We start from the raw sequence: 10,090 nt of genomic DNA, 5'->3' as shown, positions 1-10,090 counted from the left end.
CAGCTCTCGTTCATCGCATCACTCCAGGGGGGATTTGTTACCATATACATGTGGTAGTGATGTGTGTGAACACACTAGGACTGCCGGGGCATTTTTTCCCTCTTTAGGAGGTTTTTTCCCCCGTGCATTGATATATACGCCCATCTCTCTAGGGCTATCTATCTTTCCATTGCACACTAAGTAACACACTCTCTATTGTGTGCCTTGAGCTTCCTTCGTCTTCTCCAAGCTGTGTGTGTTTCTCTGCAACCCTAATTCCAACAAATAAGTTTTTTTTGTGTTTGTCAGAATGAGAAGAAATCAATGCTTTCTTCAGCGATATCTGAATGCTTGGACTTTGGAGAGGAGCTTTTCACTATAGGAAGCTGGGAACATAAAGATTTGGTGAGTAGGGATGGTAACATGAAGTTCTCTACATCTGTATTTTTTTACTCTATTGATCAGAGGAGCGAAAGAGTAGCCGGTGAGAGTGCGTGCATGGCCCTTGTTGTAGTGATCGCGCTGATTGGCTACACAAGAACCTTAATTGTATGCCCATCAAGGCCAAATATGACACCCTCATCCGAGAAGGATCTGCAGATTGGCGGAATCTATTTGATGTTGAGGCCTACAAAAGCAAGTTTGTGGATGGCCACTTTGACCTTGAGACTGTCATAAAGACAAGAATACGACCACTAGCAGTGGATCATGAGCGTTCCTTCATTGGCTTTTTCCAACCTGAGAGGCTAGATGACACCTACAACAATTTCTTGCAATGTGCGAAGTCTTTGGAAGAGATTTGGGAAGCAATAGATCAGTAGAGTGTAGGCTTGCAGCCCAATGAGGGATTTCAGCTCTACATTGTGAGCTGGAATGATCATTCTTTCCTATTGAAGGTATGCAAAGAAGCTTACTACATTATTGACACACTGGGGGAGAGGCTTTATGAGGGATGTAATCAGGCATATGTTCTTCAATTTGATAGCAAGACGAGCGTCTACCATGTGCCAAAAACAGAGGCTTCAAAGGAGCCTGTTAAAGATAAGAAGGAGGTCTTTCCTACCAAAACAGAGGAAAACCAATTGTCTCAAGCTCAAGATGTGGGTGTATCCTTCCACCACAGCAACACCTGCAGCTTAGTTGTTGCCAAGCTGCATGCAAGTTGAATACACTGCTTGAAGCTAGATTTTGCCCCTTTATATATTGCGCTCTGCTTCTTCTGTCTGTATCAATGCGCACTCTTACTTATATGCTGGTGAAGCTATGTGATGATAGAGGTTTGCTTTTGAGTTGTCATTGCATATGCGCACGCGCGCACACACACACACTCTTGTACACACGCAGTATTAAGGTCTCCTCCACACACAACCTACACACATGCACACTCACACATTGAATTTTTTTTTTGAAACATAGCTCTGAACCTATTTGTAGGCACTAACAAAGTGCAATATTGAAATCCAAGCTTGGAGACTCCATTTTTTGTGCCTAAGTTTTCACATGTTAAGCCCATGAATTGAAGCGGAGGTTGAGAGGCATGGCCATTCTTCGGGTTCTTTTCCTCTCTTCTTGTATCCACGTCGTAGGAGCTTGTTGTGCCTCTCTCTCTCTCTCTCTCTCTCTCTCTCTCTCTCTCTCTCTCTCTCTCTCTCTCTCTCTCTCTCTCTCTCTCTCTCTCTCTCTCTGCATGCCCACATGCATAAGGGCGCACACACACACACACACACACACACGTAGCACGGATGCATGTAGTCCATGTGATAACTTCCTCTCGCTCTCCGAGAGCCTCTCAGGACACACACATACACTCAGTGCTACAGACTCCTCTCCCTCTCATTATCGTTAATAGAAATTCCTATCTCTCGTACCCGTTTGGTCACACCTTTGAATTACATAAACCTGCGGTATTGCATTTTACACTAAAGAGGCAAGTGATGAAGAAGAGGGGGGGGGAGGGGGGGAGAGTACGTGCTCTTGTTTTGCGTATTTTGCTGTAGCGCTGCCGTGGAGCTCGCTATTGTGTATAATTTCACGCGAGTCATATTCCAAAGGCTTTGCAACAATAATATAGAAGTGCCTCGTTGCATGAGAGAAAGGGCAGTGTGCAGGCGTCTCTAGGAGCCTCGTTTTGCTGCGTCGTTTAAGCAAGGCCCAATTTGAAGCGTCTATTATGCCACGGCTAAAAATTCAAGTTGTCGATTATGCATCGGCAATGGTTGTTTATGCGACGGCTGATTTTTTTTTAAAAAAATATCCTTGCTTATACGACTGAAACCTCATCTATGCGACGTGTTCATCATCGGTTAAACGACGCCCGTCAATTATTAGTCCCTCGCAAACCCCCCTATGGCTAGTAGTGTACTGTGGTCTGGTGTCAAATATCCTGAAAGTCAGCTTCAGGCGGGTTGAGATGTTTTTGTTGGATGTGAAGTGGTTCAAGGTGATTACTTCTGGTCTCAATGCAACGGTGCAAATAGATTCTACAAAGGTTTGGACAGATGCGAGCGACACATTTGCTCTCCTCAAACATTGCGAGCAAGTGGTCTTTGTACCGGACCCTCGAGAGTGACAATGGTGGTTTGTGTTTCATGTTGCTCCAAGAAATAAACAAGTATTTGAAGGGCAAGAGCTCATGGAGGAAAGTCAGTCAGATGACGTCCATACTACTGTGACATTAGATGAGATGGACGAAGGTATGGCAGACAAAGCTGAAAATTGACACTTGTAGATGAAGATGCAATGGATGAAGACAATCTGCCAGAACGAGTTGGGGTAGAGTTATGTTTGCAATTAGAGATAGACGATTATACGGTGCAATATCTTATCGATGATGCCTCACTCGTCGAGGCCTAGGCTTGTAAGTGTTTGTGTAAAGAGGTTGATTTAAAATTAAGCTTAAAGTTAATTTAAACAAAGGTTTTCTGACGCTTTATTTTACTTTCTTTGTGTAGGACTTTAGTATGGCAGACCAGTTTCCAGATCCCTCTTCTATGAGTGCAGATGCGTTCATGGGCTTCATCACACAGATGACGCCTGCTCAGATGGCAGAGGCTTCTTAGTACTGGTTAACTAGAGGCACGGGTACTACGCCTCCCGGCTTCACGCCCGAGGATCCGACGCCTGGGGGGGGGGGGGACGCCTACGGGTACGACGCCTGCTTCTCCCATCACGGCCGCTTCGACACCTAGGGGTGCGGAAGAGGCGGGTAAGTCCTCATCCTCGCAGCACAGGCGTACTTGATGATCTTGGCGACCCGGGGGATTCACTGTGTTTTTCTGTACGGTACCACGTGAGTGTACAATAGGGGGGTTTTTGGATTTTGTACATAAGCGTATACAATAGGGGTAGCCCTCATTATTTCATACTCATACCGTACACATAAGGAAGGGGGGGCGGGGAGTTTACATTGGGGCTACATTGTTGCTAAATACGCTAAAACTTATGTAAATCTCCTCGTTTTCTTAAAGCCAAGCTCAAACCCCTCTAACTTGTCCGAATTCCCAAAATACCCTTCAAATTTTTAAAATTCCCAAAGTACCCATGTATTTACTTTGGTAAGATTGTTCAAGCTTTTCTACTTTTTATTCCTTTTTGACAATTGAGATGCATTTTTTAGTGCTTAGCATGTAGTTTGTCACATATTACCTCACAAAATAGGTGATTATGTCCAAAATATTGTTAGAAAAAAACCAGGGTCCAATGTATTTTAACCGCCTGAAATCCTAAAATCCCTATTGGATTTTGAGCTTGCCTTGAAGAAAACCGAGAAGTTTTCACAAACTTTAGTGTAACTACCAACAAAAGATTTAAATTTTGACCTAAAAACCAAGAGAATTTAAAGCTTGCGCTTATTTTCTTCGGTTAGGAAAATTGTATTTTTCTAGCCTTGGTCCAAAAATAATGAAGTGATTCATCTCCAAAGCCTACATAACCAATCTACTATACCCTAACATACTTTCGGCGCCACCACTAGAATCTACGGCCATAATAAAAAGTAATCTAGGGTACGCTAATTTTCTTTCGTCGTCGTCACTGGGATCTACAATCCACAAGCCCCTATCGTAGATCCCACCCTCCCATGCTCGTGCCACTTAGGGTGAAGTCAGACACGATGGCCGATCACGTCTGAGTTGGCATACCATGGCCTGAGTGTCCACAGAAGAAAATCTGCATGCTTCCACATAGCCTATCACACAAGGCGGCACCTGTTGGAAGCTTTGCAATCGTATGCTAAGCACTGATTGGCTGATCGAAGCCATGGGCGAGGATGGGCGACGATGACCCCTCGGACGTTTTTCTCCTTCCCTGGTCGTGACTCAGCAGTCCAACGTGGACCTTTTTCTCCTTGGCCACCGCCTAGTGTGACTTGCAAAGCTTAAGGCAGAGAATTTTATTGGCTGCTTTCCCTTTCATGAGATGACCGCCGACCTAGTGTGACATGGGCCTTAGTCTTGAGAGAGGCCTACCCTGTGGGGGTGTTTGAAAATCCAGAAGGGGGTTTTGAAAATCGAGGATCAGCGGGGACTCATGTGTAGACGGGCGAAGAAAGCAGCTGTGCGGGAGGGAGTCGAGGAAACGGTGATGGCTCGTGAGAAGCAGGAGTAGTAGCAGCATCATCATGTGGCATGCGCCTCTGCAAGCTGCTAGCGAAGCAACAATCCAACATCATCATCACCACTTCCGACGCCGCCAATGTCTTGCCTCTGGCACAGGAGCACCACAATCCTTACCCAACTATAACCCCTACGGCTGCTGCTGCCCCTCATTCACTTGTCCGCAGCATCCGCCTCCCGCTCCGTGGCATCGACCTCTCCAACGGCTTCAAGCTCTCCTTGCTGGAAGCCTACGATGCCTTGGTCTCCATTGCCACCGATCTCGAGAAGCTCATCCTCTCTCTCAACCGACATGGCCCTACTGTCACCTGCCTCCTCTCCGACTTCAACATCATGTTCCCTACCCAAGATGTTTCCGACAAGCTCGGCATTCCCTGCATTGTGCTCTACCCGTGCTGCGCTTCACGCCTTCTGTTCACCCATTACATCACACTAGGGGAGCTCTATCCCTTGAAGAAGGTCTCTCTCTCTCTCGCGCGCGCACACACACACACACACACACACACACACGCAAAGTTCCTTCTAGTTTAGTGGCTACCATCGTATCCTCAAAAGGGCATGAGCGTTTGTAAAGTCAAGTTTGCCTTTGCTGTCCTTGAGGTGTCAAGGACATTGAAGGTGAATATTTTCATTGTTTGTCTCTTAAGATTTTAAGGCCTAGGCCACCCTCAACATGTAGAATTTGGTGCCTTGCAGTGAAGGAGGAAACAACAGCACCAGGTGTAGAAATGCAAAAGCTTTTCGGGAACTTGCTGGTTTGCCAACATTACGCAACGAAGATATTCCTCATTTTAGGTATGTCACAGATGAAACAGTCTCTTTGTGGACCAACTCAACCAAGTCATGGCAAGTGTGCGACACTCGAGCCCATGCTGTCGTCGTCAACAGCTATGAAGATCTTGAGGCTTCCACCATTGCCACTCTATCTAAGTGTTGCAATGTTCCGATTTATGATGTGGGGTTTTGGGTAGAATCTCTCACTGAGGAGAGCGCGACTAGCTTGTGGGAAGAAGACAAAGGTTGCTTGGCTTGGCTAGATCAACATCCCATCTCATCTGTTCTATACATCTCCTTTGGGAGCACAACTATCCTTTCAAAAACCCAATGTGAAGAGTTTTTGAATGGCCTCCTTGCCAGCCAACAACATTTTCTTTGGGTTCTTCGAGCTGGGCTGGTGGATGACATCAACTACTCCTCTAAGGCCAAAATTTAGTACAGGTTAGCCAACATGCAACTTTGGACATTATTTAACTTCAATTTTTAGACAAATATAATTTGATTTTCCGTGTTACAAAAGCTACTAGCTATTGTTTTTTGCTTAATTTTACAACGTCCTTGGGATTAATTGCACCCCGATTGTTGTGCCAGTTACGCTACAGCCTGCTACGCCTACTACAAGAGCTCCTGAGTCTGTTCTGAGCTGCTCGATGTTGCGTCTTGGAGGCTTGGAGCTTGCTGCGCGTGCTGCAGCCAAAGACACCAGAGGTTTCAAGCTCTGCCCAAATCCCTACGAGTGATATATAATAGCATTGTGAGTAATTCAATTATATCATGCCTTTGAGCTTCTCCATTTTAATCAATCATCTTGGTCTACCTGTATGCACCGAGTGATTCCTCTAGCATAAGTTAGGTTGTCATTTGTGAGCAGCATGCTCCCATGATTGTGTGGAATTTGGTAGAGCAAGCAGCACTTGCATTGATCAATAGTGCCCTTTGCCAATTGAGCTTTCAGTAGACAATTAGGAAAGCTATGTGTAAGGACTGATAGGACAAAAGACACCCTAGATTTATAAAAGCCGGGTACACTTCAATCTTATCACACTAACGACTCAAATGAATTTTAAACAAATTAACCTAGAATGATGCATTATGCCACTGAATTGAGTGTGATCTTCAAACTTCTCAATTTGCAACCTTTTTTCTGCCCCAATGGATGCTTTACAACAGCTAGTTGAATAGGATTGTGCCCACGAATCCACCCACATCTACATTTTGTAGGGGTTGAGCCATAACCCCTTGTCATTACCACAACCTAAACAATTGGTTTTCCAAAGAGGAACAATAAGATGCACCTTAGAAAAGTTTGCCATTGGGGAAAAGTTTGTCTCAGCTTAGCCTTGAGTACATTACATAGCGAGAGAGAGAAACGCAAAGAGGGGAAGGCGGAAAAAGATCAACAGGGGTAGCCCTTCAGTCCTTCAAAGGCATTTAAAAGTTTTGGGTGTGTATCATGCGTTTTTATCATAATGCATAATGGCCCAAAGTAAGCCACATCCGCATCCTAGATATTTCAAGCATCGACAAGTGTGGGCATGTAATGTTGGCTCGATGCTCATATTGAAGGTTAACTCACCTAAGAAGGTTGCCAACATGAAAGCCTTGAGCTAGACCTTAATGGATTAACATTTGATACCCACACATACTAGATCACATCCTTTACCTAGCCACTTGGTCAGGCCTTCAGCTAGACCACCTTAGTCGGTCTTGTAATTTCATGACCACTTTATCGTGAGATTGATTTCTCAATAGGGCCTGCAAGAGATAGTCACATTAGCTTCAACATCGTACTATATATATATTAATAATCCTTTAAATAATCTATAAGATTGTAGCTAAACTATTTGCGATGCGCTCTAACTAAGATACCGTTTTAGCAATCTCCAAAAATGGTATAATGGTAGGTACTTGAAAGAATCCAGCACTTATTTTCTCTTGTGTGTTACATCACTAACGCACCTATGCGTTTGATCTACGTCTTGATGATGGCCCCAACGCAGGTGTCACTTTGCAGTGCCTTGGGGGTTTTGAAGGATCAGACTAGCATCTCCTTAGCCAAGGTAGCAAGTGCAGGTTTTGGTTGACCTTGAAGTAGCTATTGTGAAGGCTACGAGCCATGATGACACTCCGATGGAGGAAAAATACGTGCAAGAGGTTCTCCACTTGATGTCCTATTGAAGGTCTTATGTGAGTTCATGCGTCCAGGCTATTTCCAAGCGTGTGAGTAAGACTCATGGCTGGATTGTCGCCATCAAAGCCCTAATGCTTTCCCATCGCCTGTTGAGAGATGGAGATTCTGCTTTTGAACAAGAGCTTACACTCTCTGGAAACGGGGTCTGTGTGTTGTGAATGCTTCGGATTTCTGAGATGAGGCTCATTCAAATGGCTGGGATTTTTTTTGCATTTATTCATGCTTATGGCCTCTACTTAGATGAACGTCTGGATTGCACTCGATCGGTTCGTTTGTATCTTGGTAAAAGACACGTCTAGCATACCTTGGGTCTATGTGTCACACGTACACAATGTCTTTATTTTGTATATAATTACAAATATAGTCTCAATTTGTCACATGGTCATATGGCTTGACCGGGTGTGCCATCTTGAGCTATCGATTTTCACCTTCAGTTCTTCTAGTTTCGAAAGTGAAATATGGTGTACCAATGACACATTAGGTTAATGCAGGAGCTCTGATGCAAATATAGTCTCAATTTGTCACATGGTCATATGGCTTGACCGGGTGTGCCATCTTGAGCTATCGATTTTCACCTTCAGCTCTTCTAGTTTTCAAAGTGAAATATGGTATACCAATGTGTCTCATTAGGTTAATGCAGAAGCTTTGATGCAAATATAGTCTCAATTTGTCACATGGTCATATGGCTTGACCGGGTGTGCCATCTTAAGCTATCGATTTTCACCTTTAGTTCTTCTAGTTTTCAAAGTGAAATATGGTATACCAATGTGTCACATTAGGTTAATGCAGGAGCTTTGATGTGATAGTTTGACGTTGTTAGCTGCAGCGGAATGATTGTTTGCGCTTTGCTCAAGATGAGTGCTCCGAACTGTGCTCAAGGTTCCTTTTAATTCTTATGGAAGGGAGAGCCTTCCATTCTTAATGGAAAGTGCTATGATCATGAACAAAGTGAGTGGACAATGTGCGTACAAGTGTATGAGTCTGAGAGATAGAGAGACAAGAGAGATACGACACCCGAGACGTTGTAAAACCCTCCTCTGAAGGCACCACTCTCGTCGGCGAGAGTGGTCTACTTATTGATTGCACAAAGTGGTACAATGCGTATGCAATGGACTGATGCAACTTGGGACTATGCAATGACGACGACGGTGATGACAACGACGACTTTAGGGCTGAAATCTGTGATCTTCTAAATGATGAATTTCTAAGCTGTTTCGGTGGCTGAAAATGATTGTTTTGGTTGCATTTTTGAGGGCTGAAAATGGGGATCTTTCGTCCGAGTTACGACCAGTTGATATTGTGCTAATTCTTTCTATCTTTTGTGGTGCGTATGCCCTATCAACTACCTCATTTGTGTGCTAATTTTTTTGTTTTAATGCTTCTTTTAGTGCTATGCTTCATTATGGCTGAGTTTGCCCTTGATCTCCGGAGTCATGACAGAAACTCAGTACGCTGAACTTTGTGTTTATGTATGCTCATGTGTGTGCGCGTGTGGTGTGTGTTGTGTTTGGGAGCATTTGTTAGTACCTAGTTCTACACCCACTATTGGGCACTGACAACGTTAGTGGGGATGTCATGGTATTTAGTCAATACTATGCATGATGGAGTTGATGGTTATATTGTTTTCTGGGTGACTACCATAGGTCTATACCTTGCACTTTCCTTTAAGGGTGAATCTGGGTTTATTCTGGATTCATCTAGGTAGGTATATATATATATATATATATATATATATATGTAGGTTGACTTGAATGCTTCTTCTTTTTAATAGTATATCTATATAGTCATTATGGCAGAGGGTAAGAAGTAGGCATTTCTTTAGTCTCTAAGGTCAACTCTCTGCAAGGTGATTAGTCAATTACCGGAGAATCAGGTACAAAGTATTGTGCAAAATGAGACGCTCATAGACAAAATGCTTGAAAAAGAAATTGTAAGTGCGGTCTCCAAGGAAACCTTTGCTATAAGCAAAGACAAAGCTTGCCAGTCTGCTTATAGTTACATTGGTAACATGGAGAAGTACGTCCATGATTTATATGAAGCTCTTCACGAAGGTGTTCAGTCGGTAAAACTCAAAGGCTTGGGATTTGGCTTGGTGTGTAAAAAGAGAGAAGAGTAAGCGTGCCAAAGATACAAATACACAATATGTGTTATCTGAAAAGCTACGAAGGGAGCTAGTAAACCAATCAAGTGGCAAAGATGAGGGATGACTACACTTTGAAAATATTGACTTAGAATTGTGCTCAGTACCTAGATAAAAGTATTTGCATAAAAAGATGATGTGCTCTATGAAAGATGTTTGTCCGACATGGCATGTGGACCAGTGAAATCTTGATTAAGGGATGCGCACTTCATTTAGGAAACTTTGTTTAGACATTTCATTTTGATGTTTTGATTTATGTATTTTATGCACACGGCAGCCATATGACATGGACATGCCATTTTGTTGATTGTGTAGTATGAGAAGCATGAGATACTAGCAGTTGGAATGTAGTTTGATTTTGAAGGTTCTCAAGTTAATTTGGTAGGCTAC

General features: G+C 43.6%; 2 pseudogenes; both read left to right on the top strand.

The window, feature by feature from the left end:
- Positions 1-303: 303 nt before the first annotated feature.
- Positions 304-800, top strand: LOC147461055 (uncharacterized; annotated as a pseudogene).
- A 3,804-nt stretch (positions 801-4,604) lies between these two features.
- LOC147461054 (uncharacterized) lies at positions 4,605-6,109 on the top strand (annotated as a pseudogene).
- The last annotated feature ends 3,981 nt before the right edge of the window (positions 6,110-10,090 follow it).

Source organism: Adiantum capillus-veneris, chromosome 3, assembly GCF_014529385.1.
Source record: "Adiantum capillus-veneris isolate H3 chromosome 3, ASM1452938v2, whole genome shotgun sequence".
NCBI classification, from domain to species: domain Eukaryota; kingdom Viridiplantae; phylum Streptophyta; class Polypodiopsida; order Polypodiales; family Pteridaceae; genus Adiantum; species Adiantum capillus-veneris.
Note: the sequence above shows the minus strand (reverse complement) of the source record. Positions and strands in the feature narration are given on the sequence as shown.